This window comes from Myotis nattereri (assembly GCF_964212035.1).
Source record: "Myotis nattereri genome assembly, chromosome: 14".
Classification (NCBI taxonomy): domain Eukaryota; kingdom Metazoa; phylum Chordata; class Mammalia; order Chiroptera; family Vespertilionidae; genus Myotis; species Myotis nattereri.
In genome coordinates, this window is record NC_138089.1 from 7,093,944 (window position 1) to 7,115,414 (window position 21,471).

General features: G+C 41.0%; 1 protein-coding gene and 1 pseudogene across 6 annotated transcripts in view; one reads left to right on the forward strand and one right to left on the reverse strand.

Moving 5' to 3' along the window:
• The window catches only part of MITF (melanocyte inducing transcription factor), a gene marked incomplete at its 5' end in the record, with an annotated part of 240,918 nt that overhangs the window by 171,711 nt on the left and 47,736 nt on the right, over positions 1-21,471 (reverse strand). The window lies entirely within an intron of this gene.
• Positions 1-21,471, forward strand: part of LOC308530078 (tumor susceptibility gene 101 protein-like) — an 82,270-nt pseudogene that overhangs the window by 58,855 nt on the left and 1,944 nt on the right. The gene's annotated exons all lie outside the window — the stretch shown is intronic.

A 21,471-nucleotide genomic window follows, 5' to 3' on the forward strand; every position in this document is an offset into this window, starting at 1 on the left:
GAATGACTCTTGCCCCCAGCTCTGCATGACCCTACCCAGCCCTGCTCAACCTCTTCCTCACACTGCAGCCCAAGTCATCTTTTCAAAAACCACACATGACCCACCACCTACTTTCCCCCTCCCACCTTTAACTTCTATAATGGCTTTGCGCTGCTTTGGGTAAAATCTACTTCCATTCCAGGGCAGCCAAGGCCCTGCACAGTGTGTGCGCTGTGGACCTGACTGAGCTTCCTAGCCTCAGCCCCTACCACACTCTGCACTGAGACCTATGGTGACTCCATTTGGGTCTTCTCATGGTTGTTTGGACACACCGTACTCCCTTCCCACCCCAAAGCTTACTGCACATTCTTTTTCCTTCTGAAATATTCTCCCCATACTCCACTCGTACCTTTCCTATCTCAGCGTAAAATTTATCTCCTTAGAGAGGCCTTCCCTAACCCCTCTCTTCAGGTCACACCCCCTATTACTTGGTCTTTTATCACTTTTACAGCTGTAAACTGGCATTTATTGTCTGACTGTTGGATTAATCTCCATCTCCTCCACTGACTACAAGCTCCATGCAGACAGAGACTGTGCCTGCTGTAACTGGTGGCCATCGCCCAGTTTTCCTGGCACAGTCCCAGTTCACTACTATTGTCCTAGAGTAGTTATTAAGAGTGGCATCTTTGTGTCTCAAAGGGATCTAACCGGACTAAAACTTGCATGGTTATCCTAATTTTAGTACATCATTGAAACCCCAGTAACTACTGCTTAGCAACTACATAGTCAGTTAGTATTGACTGAATTACTAATGAGCATAAAGTCTAATTATATATATATATTCATATGAAGGGGGAAAAAGAGATTTACCAAGTAGCTTTCCAACATACCAAACTGCTAAACAGAGAGAACTAGCAAATACATAGCCAACTCTTAATCTCTGGCAGTTAAAATAACGAAGCTTAGTTACTAAATGCACAATACTTTAGATCAAGTCTAGAGAAGCACCTTTGTATTCATATTGTTCCAAAGTGGGTCACGAGAAGATTAACTGTTTCCATGAGGCCAGTACTTCCAAGGCTGGTAAAGAACACTTTGACCCAAATAATGGTATCAGAGTGGTTTATCTACCACAGAAGCACAGGAAAAGGCATTCTACCGTAATTACTGCACTTAGTAAATAAAGGTGTTGCCTGAATATGTCATTATAGACAAGCAAGACTCATCAAATTCAATCATAGGTATAGAAGAAATTAAATTACATTTCCATTTAATTGCCTTTAATCAATATAAAAAGCCTTTGTTGAACAACGATCTGCATTTGAGAAGGGAACTATAAAATAAAACATATTTCATGTATCTGCTTTGGACACTGGACAATATGTGATCATTAATTCCATCACAGCAATAATAATAGTTCAGGTAAACCATCTCCTAACTGCAGTTCTGAATTCCCCATTGATCAGACTGAAGCAGTAGGAGAACCACAAAGAGCCAAAGGCAATAAAATAACATCCCAGCATTCCTCAGGCCTGAGGTGTGCTGTGTCATCCCTACACAGCTCCAGAGGGCTGGAACGTACCACAGGAATCAGAAATAAAAGAGAAGTTCGGCAGTCAGACCACCAACCAACGTGCTGAGGAAACAGCCCAGCCAGAAATGCTTTCGTGAGGCTTCCCCAAGGAGAGGCAGACCACTTCGTTTTCCTTTATGTTGAAAACTGCGAACAATCTGCAGCCAAGATAAGAATCTTTCCCAGAGGACCGGCAGGGAGGAATGTGTAAAACCCGCTCCCAAAGGGCGCTCTGTATCAGAATTTCCCTGCATTACTCATTTTACTGGCGTGTGTTTTTTTCCTGTCTTAATTACACATGGAACCAATCTAACAATAATTGCAGTTTTAAGTAAAAGACTTCCATTTTTAAACTATCAGCGTTTTGTTCTTTATACACAGCTCCAGAGAGCAGAGCCTGAGTTCTTAGGTGATGGATTCAAGGGCTCACCTGTAAAGGCCTAGAAACCTTACTGCTACATACACAAATTTATAATGGGCTAAATTGTTTTTCCTGGGAAAAGAATTCTTAGCTTCAAATTATAAATTGGTTTTTGATCTCAAAGTTAAGAACCCTTTCATTATCAAATTAATTCCTCATTTTTTAAAAAAAGCTCCCAATTAAAAGAATAGTAAAATGAATCCCTCAGTTAAAAAAAAAATGTTTAGTACTGCAGACTGCATCCAAAATTTGCTTTACAAGTTGGATTTCATATAACCATTTACATTAAATAAACCAAATTATAATAAACTATGTGCCGTTCTTCTAAAAATGCATTTAATCACTTTACCAAATATTTACTGATTGTCTATTATATATCATGAATATATTAAGTACTGAGGTATAATGAACTTCCTTCCTGCCCTTGTAGCATGGATGGTCTAGTGCAGTGGTCGGCAAACTCACCAACGTTTGAAATTCCTTTTGAGAGCCAAATTTTTTAAACTTAAAACTATATAGGTAGGTACATTGTTATTAACTTAATTAGGGTACTTCTAAGGCTGAGGAAGAGCCACACTCAAGGGGCCAAAGAGCCGCATGTGGCTCGCGAGCCATAGTTTGCCAACCACGGGTAGTGGAAGAGATGGCAATAAGCAAGTCAATAATTAAAATACAGCATCACAAAGGTGAAGGGAATAAGAAATTACAAAGCAGTCATGGGCATGGGAAGAGAGCATGGGGAATATAATCAATGATGTTGTAATAACTAAGTATGGTACTGGGTACATGCTGAAAATATCAGGGATCATTTCATAAATTATGTAGTTGTCTAACCATTATGCTGTACACCTGAAACAAATATAATTAAAAAAATTACTGTCTAGAAAAAAATTAAATAAAATACATGATCAAAGATGTTCTTAATCACTATGAAAGACACCAGCAGGCAGCTATGCCATCAGGTGATCAGGAAAGGACTCGCTCTGTTTTCCTCTACCCAAGAAATAGAGCACAAAGCTTTAAATAATCAGAGCCAGAGGCAACAGTACAGGGCTTCTTGTTCTTAGCTGGGAATACCTTTAAAGTATCAAGTTATCATTAAAATATTATTAGTTAAAATAGTGAATGGTTGTTAAAATATTAGTTACTCTAAAATTCTAATAATGTCTATGAACAAAAAATTATAAATGGCAATAAAATTCTTTTTCTAGTTTGAACTGGTTAGCTAGGAAGGCAATAGGAGCCCTAGCCAGTTTGCTCAGTGGGTAGAGCATAGGTCCATGGACTGAAGGGTCCCAGGTTCGATTCTGATCAAGAGCACAAAAGTCAATGTGCATGCAGGAGGCAACCAATCGATGTGCCTCTCTCATATCGATGTTTCTTTCTCTGTGTGTCTCTCCCACTCCCTTCCACTCTCTCTAAAAATCAATGGGCAAATATCCTCGGGTGAGGATTAACAAAACAAACGAACAAAAAAAGGCAATAGGAAACTATAAGGTCATAAAAATTACCAGACAAAATAATGACTGAAAAAGTCAGAGAATGATTCCTGTAACATCTGACTCTATAATACATTCAGAATATGACAAGCTTTGGTCAAAATCTAGATTTAGAATCACTGGCAGTCCCTGGGCACAGAGACGTGTGACCTCTGTGTGTAACATAATGTGGGTTCATAGCTCCACTAGGCAGAACACAGTTGTTTCATAGCTTTTCAAGTTCAAGGAATAAGATTCCATGTGGTGAGGTCTCAGGGCTGCCTCGTGCAGGCCTTCCATAGAACCAGCACGCGTGTCTTCCCTGCATTCACAACGCCCTTGCTAAGGGTGGGCTCAGATGGGGGGGGGGGGGGGCTCAGAGAGCCAGCAGAGGCTCTTGAAAAGCAGAACAAAAAGAAGTTGAAAGTATATACATTAGAATCAAATAAAAGTCTGTCCTCATATACCACAAAAGTAAATCAGATTTTAAAACTATCAGCTCTCAACTGCACTTGTGTACATAAACTTCCCAAAGTGCCAGTGAAAAGAATAAACGCCAGAATAACATCAAGTGCTAGCATATATTATTAAGAGAGAATTAACCATAAAAATTATTAAGTGTTGGGCATGGACAAATCACAGGGGGGAAAGGTAAGTGCTAAAGAACAGAAAAGGGGAGAGAGAAGCCAGAACACACAGGGGCCTCAGCCCCAAAAGTGTGCAGAGAGTTGGGAGAGACTGTTGACAGGAGCTAGGGAGACAAACCAGACTGGCAAAACGGATCAAGAAAAGAACTATGACACAATCTGTCCTCACAAACGGTAGTGTACTGTAGGACTTCAGGAGATGGGAGTTGGCTGTCACACAGTGAGAGAATGGCACTCATGGCTGCACGTTCGGGGACCAGCAGTGGCATGAGACTGCCCTGTGCTGGCCCGTCCCTCCTGGGGCAGCGCAGGCTCGCCGCCTTGAACTCTGCTATTCAGATGAGAAGAGAAACAAGCACAAAGCAGCCTGGCTCACCCACGAGGAAGACACACTTCTAGAGGGGGCTTCCCAGCATTGCGGAAGCTGTTTCCTCTTCCTCGCTAAGGGAAAATTTGTGGTTAATAAAAAAAAAAAAATGAATGATTGGGTCAATGGAGTTCATAATATTAACAGTTGCAATTCTTGTTTTTTCATGGGATAAAAGTAGAAACTGTTGAGAATGAAAGCCTTCAATGTACCCTAAGTTGTATATATGCACACTGCCTTCTGGTCATTAAAGCAATTTCTATCCAGAGACACATTTTAAAAAATAGAATTGCTTCATGCTTCATTCCAATGATTTTATAAGTCAAGCATTTTCTTAGAAAAATTGAGCATTTTATGATATTTACTGCAAACCATCTCATACTAAAATAATTACTAAAAGTAAACCCCAGGGCTCAGTAAATATCCAAGGAAGATCTTCCTTCCCATGCATTAATCTCAGTTCCAAGCCGTCTGAGACACAGACCAATACAGCTCCTGTTTCTGAAAAGATGTTCACTGGGAATGAGAATGATAAAACTGAAATTCTTTCTGAGGGCTATGCAATGGTTTATGGGAAGACGAACAGGAGACACAGTGCCAGGACCTAACCCAGCCCCTAGCTAGAGGAAGCTAGGGCAAAAGTAAATGCCTTAGAGTAGTCAGTGAATAAAGAGACAAATATTAACGTGAGGGTACCAATTAGACAACTTCATGAGCTGGCTTTTCACATGTTAAATCATCCTTTTCTCTTCTTGTGTTACATTTCAGAAACGTTCCCTTCTATTTTAGTGATGTTTGGCTAGCATAATAGAAGCTGCGTGAGAATACAGACAGTCAATTAGCACAGGGTTGGTGCTTATGAAGTGTCTGAAGAATTAATGATCAACACATGAATCAATACATGTATCAAATCAATGCATTAATGAATGGTGGAAAAATAAGTGGATGGCAGTTCCCTCCAACATCACTTTGGTTTCTCTGGGCTTGGATTGTCACCCTCCCCACAAAGCCATATTTAGTCACAAGCCATGAGACTATCCTAAAGGGACTTGTCAAAAATTTCATTTCATTTCTTGGATTCTCATGAAGAAATGGAATGGTTTCAAGAGGAAAGTACTAGTAAAAACATGATTCAGAAAAGTTGATTCAAATCCTACTTCTCTACCTAGAGGTCCACGGCTCGGCCAGGGCTTCTCAACCTCAGCACTACTGCCATGTAGGGCTGGATAACTCTTTCTTGTAGGGGCTTTCCTGAGCATTACAGGATGTTCATCAGCATCCTGGCCTCTATTTACTAGATGTCAGTACCACCCTACACATCCAGCTGTGACAACCAAAAACATTTCTCCAGACATTGCCAATATCTCCAGGAATCAACAGCATCCCCAGGTGGGAACCACTACTGTAGGCAACTCTCTTCCTTAATTGTCTAATTTTCTTTTATGAAAAACTAGAGGCCCAGTACACAAAATTCATTCACAGAGGTGGGGGGTTCCTCAGCCCAGACTGCACCCTCTCACAATCTGGGATCCCTCGGGGGATGTCCAACTGCCAGTTTAGGCCCAATCCCTCTAGTAATCTGGGACCGCTGGCTCCTAACCACTCTTCCTGCCTGCCTCATCACCCCAACCACTCGCCTGCCTTCCTGATTGCCCCTAACCACTCTGCCTGCCTGCCTGATCAACCCTAACCACTCGCCTGCCTGCCTGATCGCCCCTAATCACCTCTGCCTCGGCCCCCACTGCTGCAGCTTCATCCAGAAGGACATCCGGAATGACATTCGGAAGGTCGTTCGGCTGTCTGGTCTAATTAGCATATTATGCTTTTATTACTATAGATGTAATACCACTCTCCTCAAGTAGTGCTTGTAATTATCTATAATAATAAAAGTGTAATATGCTAACTAGACTGGACATCCTTCTGGACGACCTTCCAGACAAAGCCGGGGCTGCAAAGGAAGCCCAGCTCCCAGGTGCCTGCCGGCAGCCAGAGGGAAGCCTGGGTCCCGGGTGCCAGAGGGAAGCTGGTGCCGGCAGCTGGGGGAAGGAAGGCCTACTCTTGCACAAATTTCATGCATCGGGCTTCTAGTTAAATTATAAGATAGCAATTACAACTAATTCTGACAGCAAGGCTAATATTTATCAAGTGCCCATTATGGGCCAGGTACTAAATAGAGAAGTTACTTAAAAATGACTTCTCCAGTCCTCACCATGGCCATGTGTATTGTAAGTGCTCTCATTTTCATCATAATCACACAAGTAGCTGTCACAGCCAAGATTCCAATAGAAGCCATCTGACTACAAGACCCCTCGCTCTCACCCACCATGCTCTACAATGAATCTCTGCACATAGCCTGTCACTCAGCAGGCCTTCAACAAATACTTGTCTCATTCCAACAATTTTTCCTAATTTTCTTTTTCCAGAAGAGTCAGAGATCAGTATGTTTCCCTACTGCCTGAAATCTGGAATAATGTTTCAAAATCCCCAGGTCAAATATATCATAGTTTCCTCTTCCATCCTTATAATTAGTGACTCTCTCCTGCCTGCTATATGCTGTGAACACACCACATCCATGACATCCACTGGCATCCATGCTCTCTGCATTCAACTGGAAATCTCTAAAGATTAGAGACCAGGTTCCCCACATAACTGAAGTACTCTTTACATTTTTATGGGTGACAACGGATATCTTACATTAGAGACTAACAAAAATATATTGTTATTGATTTGACATTGTCAAGATTTGCAATGAAAAAGCTATACACAGCCCTGGCCGGGTTGCTCAGTGGTTAGAGTGTTGGCCTGGCACTGAAGGGTTAAGGGTTTGATTCCCAGTCAGAGCAGATACCCAGGTCATGGGTTCTATCTTCAGTCAGGGCGAGTTCAGGAGGCAGCTAATCAATGTGTCTCTCTCACATCAATGTTTCTCTCCCTCTCTCCCCCTCTCACTCCCTCCTTTCCTCCTTACCTCTTTTCTTCCCTTCCTTCTATTCTCTCTAAAACCAACAGAAAAAGTGCCCTCATGTGCTTGGGTGAGGATTAACAACAACAACAAAAAAGCCATACACAGAATTTTTGAAGGGGTTACGACAACTAAATTCAACTGAAGTTGAATAATTTTATTTTTAAATACTAAATTACATCTAATGAATGGGAGGAATAGAAATCCATAATCAAGTTTGCATAAAAATGACAGGAATAATACACATTTTTTAAATAGAAGGGGTGGGGTGAAGGGGAGAATTAATAAAGGCCCTCCAGAAAACAGCATCAAAAAAAGTCAGACACAAGAACCACTTCGAATACACTAGAATGGCTACAAGAAAAAGACTGAAAATAGCAAATGTTGTCAAGAATATGGAGAAACTGAGGACTGGACCTAGTCTGCTGCTGGCAGGTATGTAAAATGGCACAGCTGCTGTGGAAAACAGCCTGAAAGTCCCTCAAAAGGTTGAACATTAGAGCTACCATATAACCCAACAATTGTACTAGGTATATCCCCAAGAGATCAGAAAACACGTTCATACAAAAACTTGTACGAAAATATTGGCAACATTTTTCATAAAAGCCAAAAAGTGGAAACAACTCAAAGGACCATCAACTGAGAAATGAATAAACAAAATGTCTATCTACACAATGGAATATTACTTGGCCATTAAAAAGGAATGAAGTACTGATAGGCCACACAACAAGGATGAGCCTTGAAAACATGATCTGAAAGCAGCCAGACAAAAGGCCACAGTACACGCTGCTGCTTATATGAACTACTCGTATCTAGGAAGCAAATCCATGAAGACGAAGTGGATTAATGGTTGCCAAGGGGCAGGGAGAAAGGGGAATAGAGACTAACTGCTAATAGGCTTCTTGGGGGGGGGGGGGGAGGAAATGTTCTGAAATTTGTGGTGATAGTTGCACAAGATAGAGACTATAGGAAAAACCACTTTAAATGGCGAATCTTGTATCATGGGAACTATAGCTTTAGCTGACGGAATGCTAAAAAGCAGCTGAGAGACTGAAGAAGAGAAGCACTGGCTGCACAGACATGCAGTGGTTCCTCGGCCCTGAGACCTGGCGGTGGTCCCTGCGGCCGCCTCCTCCCGGAAGTCCTCCCTCTCATCTAAGTGCTGAACAACTGAGAGGAGAGGGCGGTGCTGACGCTTCAAACAGTGAGAAACGGTGCAGGGCTTTGTGAGGAGACTGACATCGTGGTAGAGCAGAGAACCACGAAAACATAAAAGCGTAGGTGTGACAGAAGAAATCGCAGGAAAGTGAAAGAAACTGAGAAAGGGGAGGGAGGTTTGTCCTAGGATGGAAGATTAAGGTGAAACTGCGGTTGTTCTTTGCTCCCTCTGGAACATAAGCTTATCTGTGTAAATACATGACACGGGGCCCTAGGAGGGAAAACACAGTATTGTAAATCAGACTCAAAAAAGAGAAAGCACCAGTGACAAATGCATACATCTGAAAAAGGAAGTACAGCACAGAACATACAGAAACAATTCTCTATCAAGTCACCTCTCAGTCATTTCCTCTTTCCAGCACTCCACAGCGATTTCCTTCCTCCCTGCGTTTCTTCATCCGCACAGGTTTTCCTCCTGCATAAACACACCACTCTTCCTCCACTAAGTGCCAGACCATTCGCTAATCTGTCTCCTTCTTATGCATTCTCCCAGGGGTGACCCTCACACCCCACAACCTCCTCAAATGTTGCGCAGATATTTTCTGCTACCATCCCAGTCATTCATCCATTTATTGACTCCCTCCCACAACAAATAAGTATGATAGGGAATCAAATGAAGATACCATGGAAATCCAAATATGACATAATCTCTGCTCTATCAGAACCTACAGCTAGGAGTAGGGCTTAGAATTCATTAAGTGAGCACACACAGAAAAACCGTAAAATTACAAGTGACTTAAATAATTAAGTACAAGACAAAGTTCAAGTAAAGTATAAGGGTTCCATGAGGATATTTAATCAGAGGATTAGAAGGGAAGTGAAGAGGTAGAAAGGGAGGTGAAAAGAGTTCAGGACTGCTCCAAGGAGGAAAAACAGCAGATGCAAAGGCCCTGTGCAGGGAAGCAGCATAACATCTGTGGTGGGTGAATCATAGAAAGACTTTTGGGATCAATTGGGGAAAATGGGAAGGTAGGCAAAGGCCAGGCCATGCAGGTCCTATACCAGTGATGGCGAACCTATGACACGCGAACTCATTTTTTTGGTTGATTTTTCTTTGTTAAATGGCATTTAAATTATAATATAAATATCAAAAATATAAATCTTTGTCTTACTATGGCTGCAAATATCAAAAAATTTCTCTATGTGACACGGCACCAGAGTTAAGTTAGGGTTTTTCAAAATGCTGACACACCGAGCTCAAAAGGTTCGCCATCACTGTCCTATACCAACCAACATGAGGTTATTACAATACCCAGGGAGAGATGATAATAGCTGGGCTATAAAAATGGCAGCAAAAAATTTTGCTATATAAAGAGATGTCAAATAATAACAAAAATGATCATTAACAACCATAATAACAGCAACGCTACCATGTGCTGAATACTATTATATGCCAAGACACATGCTATTATGCACTCTAAATATATTATCTTTTTCCTCCCAACTCTGAATGGTAAATATCAGGATTTTTATTTTGCAATTGAGGAAACTGAATAAAGTGAGTTAAATCAGCTGGCTAAGACCCCATGAAGCAGGCATATGATACAGCAGGGATTGAATAAAGTCTATCTGCCTGGAATCCATTCATTAATACAACAGAGTTTCTTTATCATAAAAATAATAGAAATATCAACTAATGTGGAGCCAGAAACTGTGCTGGCATCTTAAAAGCAAAAGTTGCACTTTTAATCCTCCCACATGGGGAACAGCATCCCCACTTACAGATGGGCAAACTGAGGCAGAGCCAGGCCAGTTGTCACATAAGCTGGGTACATAAATATTTCTACCTCAGAAAATTACAGAATGGAGATCCAAACCCACTGAAGACAAGAGAGTTCTGGAGGGGTTTTCCTTTCAATTAGGAGGCTGGTCAATTAAAAACTAAAAATGTGAATCAGCACTGTATCTATAATCTGTTTAGAGTCCTCCCTTACATCTAAGATGCAGGATGTCTGAAACCCACATCCCTATCTTCACTGTGACTCTGATCACAGCACTGGGAGCCCAAATCTGCATCGCTACATGTGTCACCACAGCACTGACAGCGCAGAAAGATAACCTGGGTTATAGAGGAGACTTTTGAGTATGTCCACCAAAATGGGGAGAAGAAATTACTTTGACAATCAAATCATCTATAAAGAAACATTATATTTTTACTAAATGTACAGTGAAAGTATTAGCATTTCAAAATCAAGATTGAAAATAAATGTTGCTTATAATTGAAGAAGACAATGTTAGACGATAAGAATTTTAAGAGAATAGAAAAGAATGAATGGGGCTCCCTGAATTCCTATTACTCACCTATCCGAATCTATCCCCCTTCAAGTATCTGCTGCTGCAACAGATCTATTTTCATATCTCCCACCGAGTCCAACAAAACAGAAAATCCTTCCTGTTTTGCCCAGAGAAATATTTTTCCTATAATCTATTCACTGTCCAAAATTATTTAATGGCCTTTCGTATCTAGTAGATGCCATAAGAAGCGTTCATTTACATGATTTGTAGATATTGCAACAAATACCTCTGTGAATATGTACAAAGTAAGGACACAAGCTAAAAAAAAAAAAAACAGAACTACATATGCACAAAGATTGATATTTTTTGTGTTTCCTTGTATCAACCTAACCTTCAGCTACAGAGAAAGGTATGTCCAGTATTCCATTCACATGTGGCATTAAATTGGTTTGCCAAAAGCCAAACAATTAGAGATACACCCTTTGGACTAAAATACAGAGCAAATTACCACATGTTGCTATTAAAAATACATTTTACATTTACAGCAAAAGAATGTCTCATTGCTAATGTACATAGCTCATAATAGGGTCCGACTCCTATTATGTGTATATGGTTCCTGCAACCTGTATCAGTTCAAGAGTCTTAGTGCTTCTGCCTTAATGACATAATCTCTAGGCATCGCTTGTTTTGAAATGTTTAATTTCTTATCAAGGCAACCAAAGTAACTGGTCAGTCCTCCCAGATTTGTTTTTATAATTCTCAGGAAGAGAGCTCGTCTGTCAACTTCCCAAACTATGTGTATCAGAATGGCACCAAAGGTTTTCCTACCTATTTCAAGAGATTTCTCACAGGTACTGACAGATCCTATTTAAAAAAAAAAAAAAGTCCTATCAGATCATATCCCCTTTTTCCACCAAAAAGGACGACTGCCACTGCCATAATCCTCAAAGGAATAACAAGTAAACCCAATCTCCCAAAATAACAACACAAAATTAAAATTGTTTTTGTAACAACAGATTTTATGCACATGAGCAAACATAAAGAGAAATCACAGACCATCTAAGAGTGTGTATTTGTGTACAGATAATTGTATGCGCATTTGAAATATGTAAGATTGAATTCACATACTAGCTATGTACATACCCTTAAATTTTATGTACACAAAGTTTTCTAAACAGGCTAAGAAAATTCATTACTGTTTTTAAAGCCAAAGGTGATTTCTTTGTAACGTGAAGTGATTAGATAATTTTCTGTATTTTTTTAATTGAAAGTGTTCTACAAAGGAATGAGTATTGGTCGATTCCATTTACATGAAGTTCAAGAAGGCAAAATGAAGAGTGACAGAGGTAAAACTAATGGTTTCTCTTGCAGGTGGTTAGTGGCTAACACAGACACAGACCATTATACAGTGCTGGCATCCTTCTAAAACTCAATCTGGGTAGTAGTAGTCGTGAGAGTGTGAGAGTGTGTGTGTGTGTGTGTGTGTGTGTGTGTGTGACAAATAAATCACAAATGCAAAGCAGCCTGGATGACTATCATCCTATATAATAAAAGGCTAATATGCAAATCAACTGAATGGTGGAAGGACGGGTCGCTATTACACACACTGACCACCAGGGGGCAGATGCTTAACGCAGGGGCTGCCCCCCGGTGGTCAGTGCACTCCCACAGGGGGAGCGCCTCTCAGCCAGAAGTTGGGCTCACAGCTGGAGAGTGCAGCGGCAGTGGCAGGAGCCTCTCCCGCCTCCTCAGCAGCCCTAAGGACCCCTCGGGGGATGTCCACTTGCCAGCAGGTGGACATCCCCCAAGGGGTCCCGGACTGGGAGAGGGCACAGGCTGGGCTGAGGGACACCCCTCCCCAGTGCACAAATGTCGTGCACCAGGCCTCTAGTTTTTTAAATAAATGTATGTAAACTTGAGTGGTTTGCCTATTACCTTGACAACAAAGCTATCAAACTAAAATGCCAACCAGGACTTGACCATGAATTCTCAGATCATCTTAGCTGGCTATTAAGGCAAAAAGGGAAATGCACAGAGGCTTATTCCCCAGCCCCTAGAAACATCAGTAATCTTTATAGTCAGCTGTTTGAAACAGGCACTAAGTCAAACCAATGCAAGGCAATCTGACATTTTGTTTCAAAAAATGCTCTGATAAGAGGCCACAGTTCTAATTAAGGGCCTGAGGCCCAGCTCTGTTCAATCACAGATAGTCATTTGTAAAATATGAAGCTACTTAAATCATTATACAATGCATCTATTTGCAGAAAATAGTTACAGAATACGTTGAAAGTGGAGAGCCCCCTAATGATCCTCCCAAGCGCTGTTCTGCCCAAGGTCAGAAGCTGGGGAGACCCTGTAGAAGAGAGACAAGGCGGGCAGCGGGTGTGTAGCTGCCTGGGTGCCACTGCTTCCCATACACCTGAAACAATCAGCATGCCATGAGAGAACAACGTAGCACACGCAGTGCTGAGCCGCATTCGAATACGATGATGTAAGACTCAGATGGCGTTCCCATGCTTCTCCAGCTGAGCAGGTGTGCCCCAGCCACAGCCAGGAAATCCTCACTGTGATTAAGACAGCATGCCTTATAGTGGAGGGCCCTGTGTGGATGTGCCAGTATGTCACCAAAATGTCATAACCTAAATAAGGTTCTAGGGCTGTTTGGTACACATGAACCAATTGAGGCTCAGCATTTGGAACCTAATATTGAGGTTCACTTCTAATAATACTATGTGGCAGACTCATGTTGTTAAATGTAGATGAACATATAAGAAAATAATTCTGCCACATGACTGAATTTTTAAATATACACTTTATATACATAATACTATGCATTATCTCAACCAGGTGATACCCCCACCCCCACCAGGGAACATCTGAAACTGTCTGGAGATATTTTGGGTTGTCACAATTGAGTGGGGGGTGAGGGGGTTGGCATGCTACTGGAATATAGTGGGTGGAGGCCAGGGATGCTGTTTCATATCCTACAATGCACCGACAGCCCCACCACAAAGAACTATCTGACCCAAAATGACAACAGCACCAAGACTGAGAAACCCTGCCTGTTGGCATAGATATCCAAAATGCAATGATCCCGAGAGGTAAATTAGCGAATTAGAGAAACTAAGCTCATAAAAACCAGATAAAATCATCAAGTAATAAATAAAAGCAAAACAAATAAGAAGCCCTTTAACCTTCTTCTTCAAAGAAGAAACCCTTTGGTAAAGGCTTTTCAAAAAATTGCAGTTAAATAAGCAGCACTATTTGGGGAGTCTGGGGACGAGGGGGAATTTATAAACAATCTGAATCAGTCAATAGGGGATTATGTGAATGAATTACAATAAGGTCATACTATGAAATGTTCTGCAGACATTAAATAATAATTTTAGCTACATATACTAATTCAGTACACTTACTAATTTGAAAAGATGCCCATGAAATCATGCCAAGAGAATAAAGAAAGTTACAGGGCACTGTATACAGTATGAGTTCACTTTTGTAAAAATTTAAGCAAATAAAATTTTCTACTTACATATATTATTTATACAAGCAGAATAATTGTTGATACAAACCAAACTGTTAATATTGATTTTTTAGAATGGCAGAATTGGTGATGGTGAGGAAGAAACTTAAGTTTTTCTTTATATGTTATTATTCTTTTGGAATTTAAAAAAGTTTATAAAGTCAACTGAGTTTCAGAAGGGAAGGAAAGAGAAGATAAAGATGAAGGAGAAGAAAGGGGAAAGAAGAGAGCATCGCGAAAGCCAGAAGTACTGGAGTCTGCTGTTCCCGGCTTCACCAGTGAGTGCTGCTCTTGACCAATTTAAGGAATAAAAAGAGGAAAATAAAAATTGGGAAAGTGACTCCAGACATCTACTACTTTGCTCACTATCAGGCCCCTGCAGCTAGCAGCGCCCAGTTTGGTTCAACTGGCTTGTTTTGTGGGGTTTCTGTGATCCACTGCTCATCTACACAAGTTCTGTGCTGGATGTGATGGGATCAGCTAGTCGTATCTCCTCAGCGCAGAGCCGAGGCTGTGCTGGAGGACAGCCTCACTCCTGGGGAGTGGCGATAAGGGTTCAGCACCTCAGTCACCCGCGAGGAAAATGCCCAGGCACAGGAACCCCATTACTCAAGTCTCATCACCGGAAAGTTCTCAGAATCCAAGCAGTCCCCCAGAACTGGGAGCTAAATGTCGGTCACTATTATTCAAAGCATGGAAGTGCATTTTCTAAGTTCCACTGCACAAATGAACTAGACCCAGTACGAAGCATGAAGCTTTTCTAAAAATGCCTCATGCACACACTTCCGCACACACAGAAATGTCACGCGCAGCACCATTGCTGCTCTCCCAGTGCTTGGCCTCTATCTTGAAATACTATGTGATAATAAGATAAAAGATACAGATAAAACACTGGGCCAACGTCAACTTTCAAATAACCACGATTTCTATATTTTTCACCAGTAACTATTCTTCTTAGCTTCCTAGGAGAGGCAGGCCCTTCCGTCTCTGAATTCCTTTCTAATACACAGGCATTACTTACAAATGGCACATTTTAAAAAATAAGAAAACATGATATTTTTTTTTTGCTTGCAGAAATGACTCATTCAGCACTATTAATCCAGTGCTAGTAAAATGAACTAAGTTATGACACTCAAAGAAGCACCACACTGTGAAGAAGAAAAACAACTTGGAGGACTTTCCAGCTGTCCGCCCAGTTCCCAGATTTCCCAGTCTTCCAAGGGCAGCTAGGAATAGAGATTTCATGTGAAATGCCCTAATCTTTGCAAATGCTGACCACTAATGCATATTTTGTCAAAAACAGACTATGGCCTATCTGAATGTGTCTGTGGGCCACATCCAGCCTGAAGGCTTGTGTTTGGCAACTCCAGCCAGAGATTCCAATAATTCAATTAAGTAGTTACATTAGTACCAGGAGACAAACACAATTTTTGAAAAATCTGTTAAGAAAATTTACCATCTTTTAAGTATTCAGTTCAGTGGTGTCGAGTACATTCACATTGGTATGCAATCCTCTCCAAAATTTCCTTACAAAACTGAAACTCTATATCCACTTAAAAACTCCTCTTCCCTCAGCAACCACCATTCTACTTTCCATGTCTATGAATCTGAAGACTCGAGCTACTTCATGTAAGTGGAATCATCCAGTGCTTTTCTTTTTTGTGACTAGCTTATTTCACTTACCATAATGGCCTCAGGGTTCATCGTGTTGTAGCATGTGGCAGATTTCCCTTTTTAAAGCTCAGTAATATTCCATTGTGTGTGTATAGCACAATTTGTTTATTTATTCATCTATTAATACACATTTGGGTAGCCTCCACCTCTGGCCTATGATGAATAATGCTGAACATGGGTTGAAAATATCTCTTTGAGATCCTGCTTTCAATTCTTTTGGTACATACCCAGAAGTGAAATTGCTGGATCATAAGGTAGTTCAATTTTTAATTTTTTGAGAAGCCTCCATACTGTTTTCCATGACACTTGCACCATTTTATAACCCCTCTAACAGTGCACAAGGTTTCCAACTTCTCCACATTCTCACCCACATGAATTTTATGTTTCCTTATAACAGCCATTCTAATAAGTATGAGGTAATATCTCACTGTGGTTTTTTATTTGAATTTATCTGATTAGAGATTGTTAGCATTTATTCCTATCCTTGTTGGCAATTTGTATGTCATCTTAGGAGAAAATTCCTTTCAAGTCTTCTGCCCATTTTTAATCAGGTTAGGTTAGGTTTGTTGTTGAACTGTAGTTCTTTATATATGCTAAATATTAACCCCTTATCAGATGTATTATTTACAAATACTTTTTTATCATTCTATATGTTGCCTTTTCACTCTGTTGATTCCTTTTTGATGCACAAAAGTTTTTAATTTTAATGTAGTCCCACTCGTTTACTTTTCCTTTTGTTGCCTAAGAGTTTGTTGTCATATCCAAGAAATCATTGCCAAGTCCAATGTCATGAAACTTTTCTTCTATTTTTCCCTTTAGGAGTTTCATTTGGAATCTTATATTTAGGTCATTAATCCACTTTGAGTGAATTTTTGTATATGGTGAAAAAATAGGGGTCAAATTCATTCTTTTATATGTGACTTTCCAGTTTTCCCAACCTCATTAGTGGAAGAGACTGTCCTTTACACATTTAGTGACCATTTGACCATATATGTAAGAATTTATTTCTGAGTTCTCTATTGTAGTCCACTGGTCTATTAGTGTGTCTTTATGTCAGCCCCACCCTGTTTTGATTACTGTGGTTTTGTAATATGCTTTGAAATCAGGAAATGTGAGTTCTCCAACTTTGTTCTTTTTCAAAATTATTTTGGCTACTGGGGCAAATACAGATTATTTGTGAAGGACTCTTGGGTTAGGATTTTCTGAGACACAAGCTGGTAAAGCTCTCTTTCAATCCTCTACCACTACTAGTATGCAGAAGCACTAACTTCAGAAGAACTTAAAGACAATGCAACTTTCCAAGAATTCCAAACGGAGCACTGGATGGAGCAGACTCGAGTTTCCGAGCTGCGATGCAGGAAGCAGTGGCACTGGGCCCAGAGTTAAAGTTCTGTGTTTTGGCTCCACCATTTCCTGTCTATACAACCTTAAGCATATAACTTTACCTCAGTTTCCCCGTCTGTAAGATGGATGTTATGACAGCATCTCTTTCCCAAGGCCATTGTGATGAACAAACAAAGCAATGCGGATGAAGCACCTGGCATAGTGCTTTCCTGGCACATAGCACTCAGGTCAGCTCTGCCTACTACCATCCTTCTTGGCCTTTATGCCTCTCAACAGTAACTATTTTATTTTTATTAGTGTTGTAATTGTTGTAATATTATGTAATGTCAGGCACCTAGGAGACCCATGTGGAAATAGATATCTTTTATTTATTCAAGCATGAAGTTCAATGTTAGCTGCAAGGAACAGTCATGATGAGATCAATAAAAAGGAAAAAGAAATAAAGTTCAGATAATTTATACTGTCTTGATGCAACCACAGATTCACTCAACCAAAAGGCATTTGGTATAGAAACATAATGGCCAGATAAAGAATCAATTTAATTCTTTAAAAATTCAAAAACAAGACACCAAGACTTTACAACAAGCTAAAAGGAACATAATCCCTCAATTTGGTCTGGTGTACGCTATATCACTAAGAAAGAGTGGAGCTTAAAACTTAATTCTTTGGAAGTTAAACTCTGATCTAAGTCTTTTATTCATGAACAAGGGAGTTTAGCATGTAACTGCTAACATCCTATATATTAAAAGCCTAATATGCAAATCGACCAAACAACTAACAACCGGTTGGTGGGGCAGGCGAGTGGGTGGTGCCAAGCTAGCCAAGGTGGGTGCCAGCAGGCAGAGGGAGGGGACAGAGATCAGAGGGCAGTGGAGAAGCGATGCGGGGGCAGAGCCGGCCACTCGCCGGCCAGCACCTACCCTCCCCCCTCCAATCGGCCCACCGGTTGCCTCCTGCAGAGGGAAGTGAGACTGTGGCTTAGGCCCACTCCCCACGGGAAACGGGCCTAAGCCCGTCAATTGGACATTCCCCGAGGGCTCCCAGACTGCAAGAGGGTGCAGGGAGAGCTGAGGGATTCCCCCCCCCCCCCCCCCCCCCGCCACCAGTGCATGAATTTTCATGCAGCAGGCCTCCAGTGAGTATATAAAAGAAAACTATCAGGTAAGTTGCATCATGAGTTGCTGTCAACTCTAAATCTGCAGCCATTCTCACTTATTGTGCAAACTCCCTTGATTCTCCTCCAGGACCCACACCTGCTTTGGGGAAGCTCACTCCACCTTAAAATTGAGGCGTAGAACATGGAGCCACTGTTTATACTAATCAGCCTCGATTCCCTCAGAGGACTGGCTCACAAATGAGAACAAGACTCAACTCTAGCCAACAAAAATGATTTGATCTTCTTTCTTTTCTAAAAGAACTTCTAGAAATAATGTCTCTCCCTCAATCGTATTCCCCCCTCCCTTTCTTTCTTGATGTGCAGGAGGGAGTAAGCAGCCCCAGGGGTACTTGGTAGACATCCTGACATAAAGCAGAATCAACAATTGAGTGAAGGTGGCAGGCCACCATGAAGGCTGAGTGGAAGGGATCACAGACAAGACACACAATACTAACTCGAGGCCTCGAGTGAACCAACCCTAAAGTTCAACTCTGAAAGTACCTGAACTCTTCACGTAAATGAACCCATAAATCTTTTTTGCTCGAGTTGAATTTTATATCATTTATGACTGATTGGATTTTTCACGTTACACTGAAAAAACTAATGCTAAAACAGAGAATGTTAAATAACATACACTTCCAAGGATATATGCCCAGATGTATGTATTTGGGTCTCTGGCCTCAAATATTTGGACTTCAAAAGGATAAAACCATAGAAACAAACATATGGCTTCCATAATCTTATAACAGACTCAATATTAATGTTAAGTGACTATTGCCAATCATGACATCTCAATGCCACATATGAAAACTTGAAGATTTGGCTCCTGGGAGCAATGAACATTTTCCAGGTATGTTTTCTTTCCTCCTCCGGGTAAGCTAAAACTATTTAATCTGTCCATTCATTTTTCAATGATAACCAAAATGAAGGAACTCTACATATTTAACAGGACATTACCAAGACCATGGACTTCAGTAGCTTCTTTTTCTAAGGAGCCCAAAGAGCTTTCTAAACATTTACTGTCAACATTCCCATAAAGTAGACAAAAGCAGGAATTAGTGTCCCTGGGGCAGCAAGGTGGAGCCTGATGAAGGTCACAGGCATGGGCAGTTGCAGAATGAAGCCAGACTCTGTGCTCCATTTTGAAAATAAATCGTGTCTCAAACCTGTGTTTGAGGGGAAGCAAAGTTAGAATAAGATGATTCTCCTGTTCGTAATTTCCTAACGTGCACACAGGCAGATACTTTCCCTTCAGCTCTCCCCCTCCAAAGACAGGCAGGAGAATCCTGTCTTCAAGTAAAGCAGAGAAACACTGGACACAGATGAACAAGTTTCTGACTGCAGGGCATTCCAGAGCCTTTAATATACTGACGCAAATTATGATGCTTGAGAGGGTTAAATGTGTAAACACACATGCATGAAAGACCTTCGAAGAGGGCCTGGTGCGTATCTATGCGCTCCTGGTGCCACCAGGAAAGGCAGCAGTAGATAGGAAGGAGTTCAGTGCTGGGACCAACTCCCTTCATCAGGATCCCAACCCCCCCCACACCAGAGCAGGATGACCTTTCTTCACCTGTGAAATTGATACTGAAATAGCACCTGTCTCGCGAAGTGTTAGTACATTTAACATGCACACAGGAAGCAATCAGTAAGTGTTAGATGCTGGGAGTGTTTTGTTGTTGTTGCTCTCCAAATGGATGTTAGAATGTACAGTTTCTCAAATTTATTTGATCACAGAACCTTTTCTTTTTCATAAACCCTCCTATGACATTATTACCTAGCTGGCCTCTGAACTCTAGTTCTTAAATTATATTTAATATCACTCCTTCTCCTCTAAGAAGGTAAAAATCACCCTGGATGTGTCCACCTATCTATCGCTTTCTCTCTCACCTTACCCTCCCAACATTACACACACATACACACACCCCTGATATCTTTTTCCCCTTGACCATTCGGTAGATGGACATGACCTCAGGCTGAAGGTCATTCTCAGTTTCACAAGGTTAAACTTTTTCATGTTGTATTTTCCTCTCACTCAAAATCTAAACTCATGAAAAATAAGAAAAGAGAATCTTCAGGTCCCTGGATTACTAAGTAAAACCTGAATATGATGTGATTTAAGGAGTGGAAAGTGGGTAACAATGTGTACTTGGGTCTAAGAGAGTAGCGCTGTCATTAAATGCATGGATTTAGGCCAGAAGATCAGAATATTCAAGGCCACTCCTACTTCTGACTAGTCATGTGACTTCGAGATGGTTATCTGTAAAAGGAGATGAAAGATGGTACCTAGCTAATGGGACTGTTGCCAGTTTAAGTGAGATAATACATGTAAAGCACTTAGCAGAATACCTGGCACTTTGGAAGCATCAATAATGCTAGGCCAGCTACTGCTATTAAATTGTTGTTGCTACTGCAGCTGTGATTTCAGGACACCTGCCCCAGCACGCCATGACTCAGCTTGCCTTGCCTCAGCCCTAAGAGGAATGTTTAAGCCCCTCGCAGGATAACCTGAATTATACTCAGTGCCACGTCCATCAGCAAAGCTCCACAGCTAAGGGTTATCTGCTAGCACAAAGCTTTCATGGAAAAGACAGCAGAGAGATAGATTTTACCATTAAGAAAAGCCAACCGCAGCACTTTGACAAAGATAACAGGCTCTCACTTGCATTAACCAGCCCAAACAAACAAAAGCCAACCAGCTGGGTGCTGGAGCTCAAATCCAGGCCAATCTTTCCAGCTTGGGATATGGAACCCTTGAGATTTACCTGGGGGTCTCCAATGGAAACTAGACCTTGGATCTGACACTTTAGAAAAAAATCACAATAATGTTTTAACTTCACAACTGTTAAATTATGATTTTCCTATGTTAAGAAGTCCTTTATAAAGAAGAATCT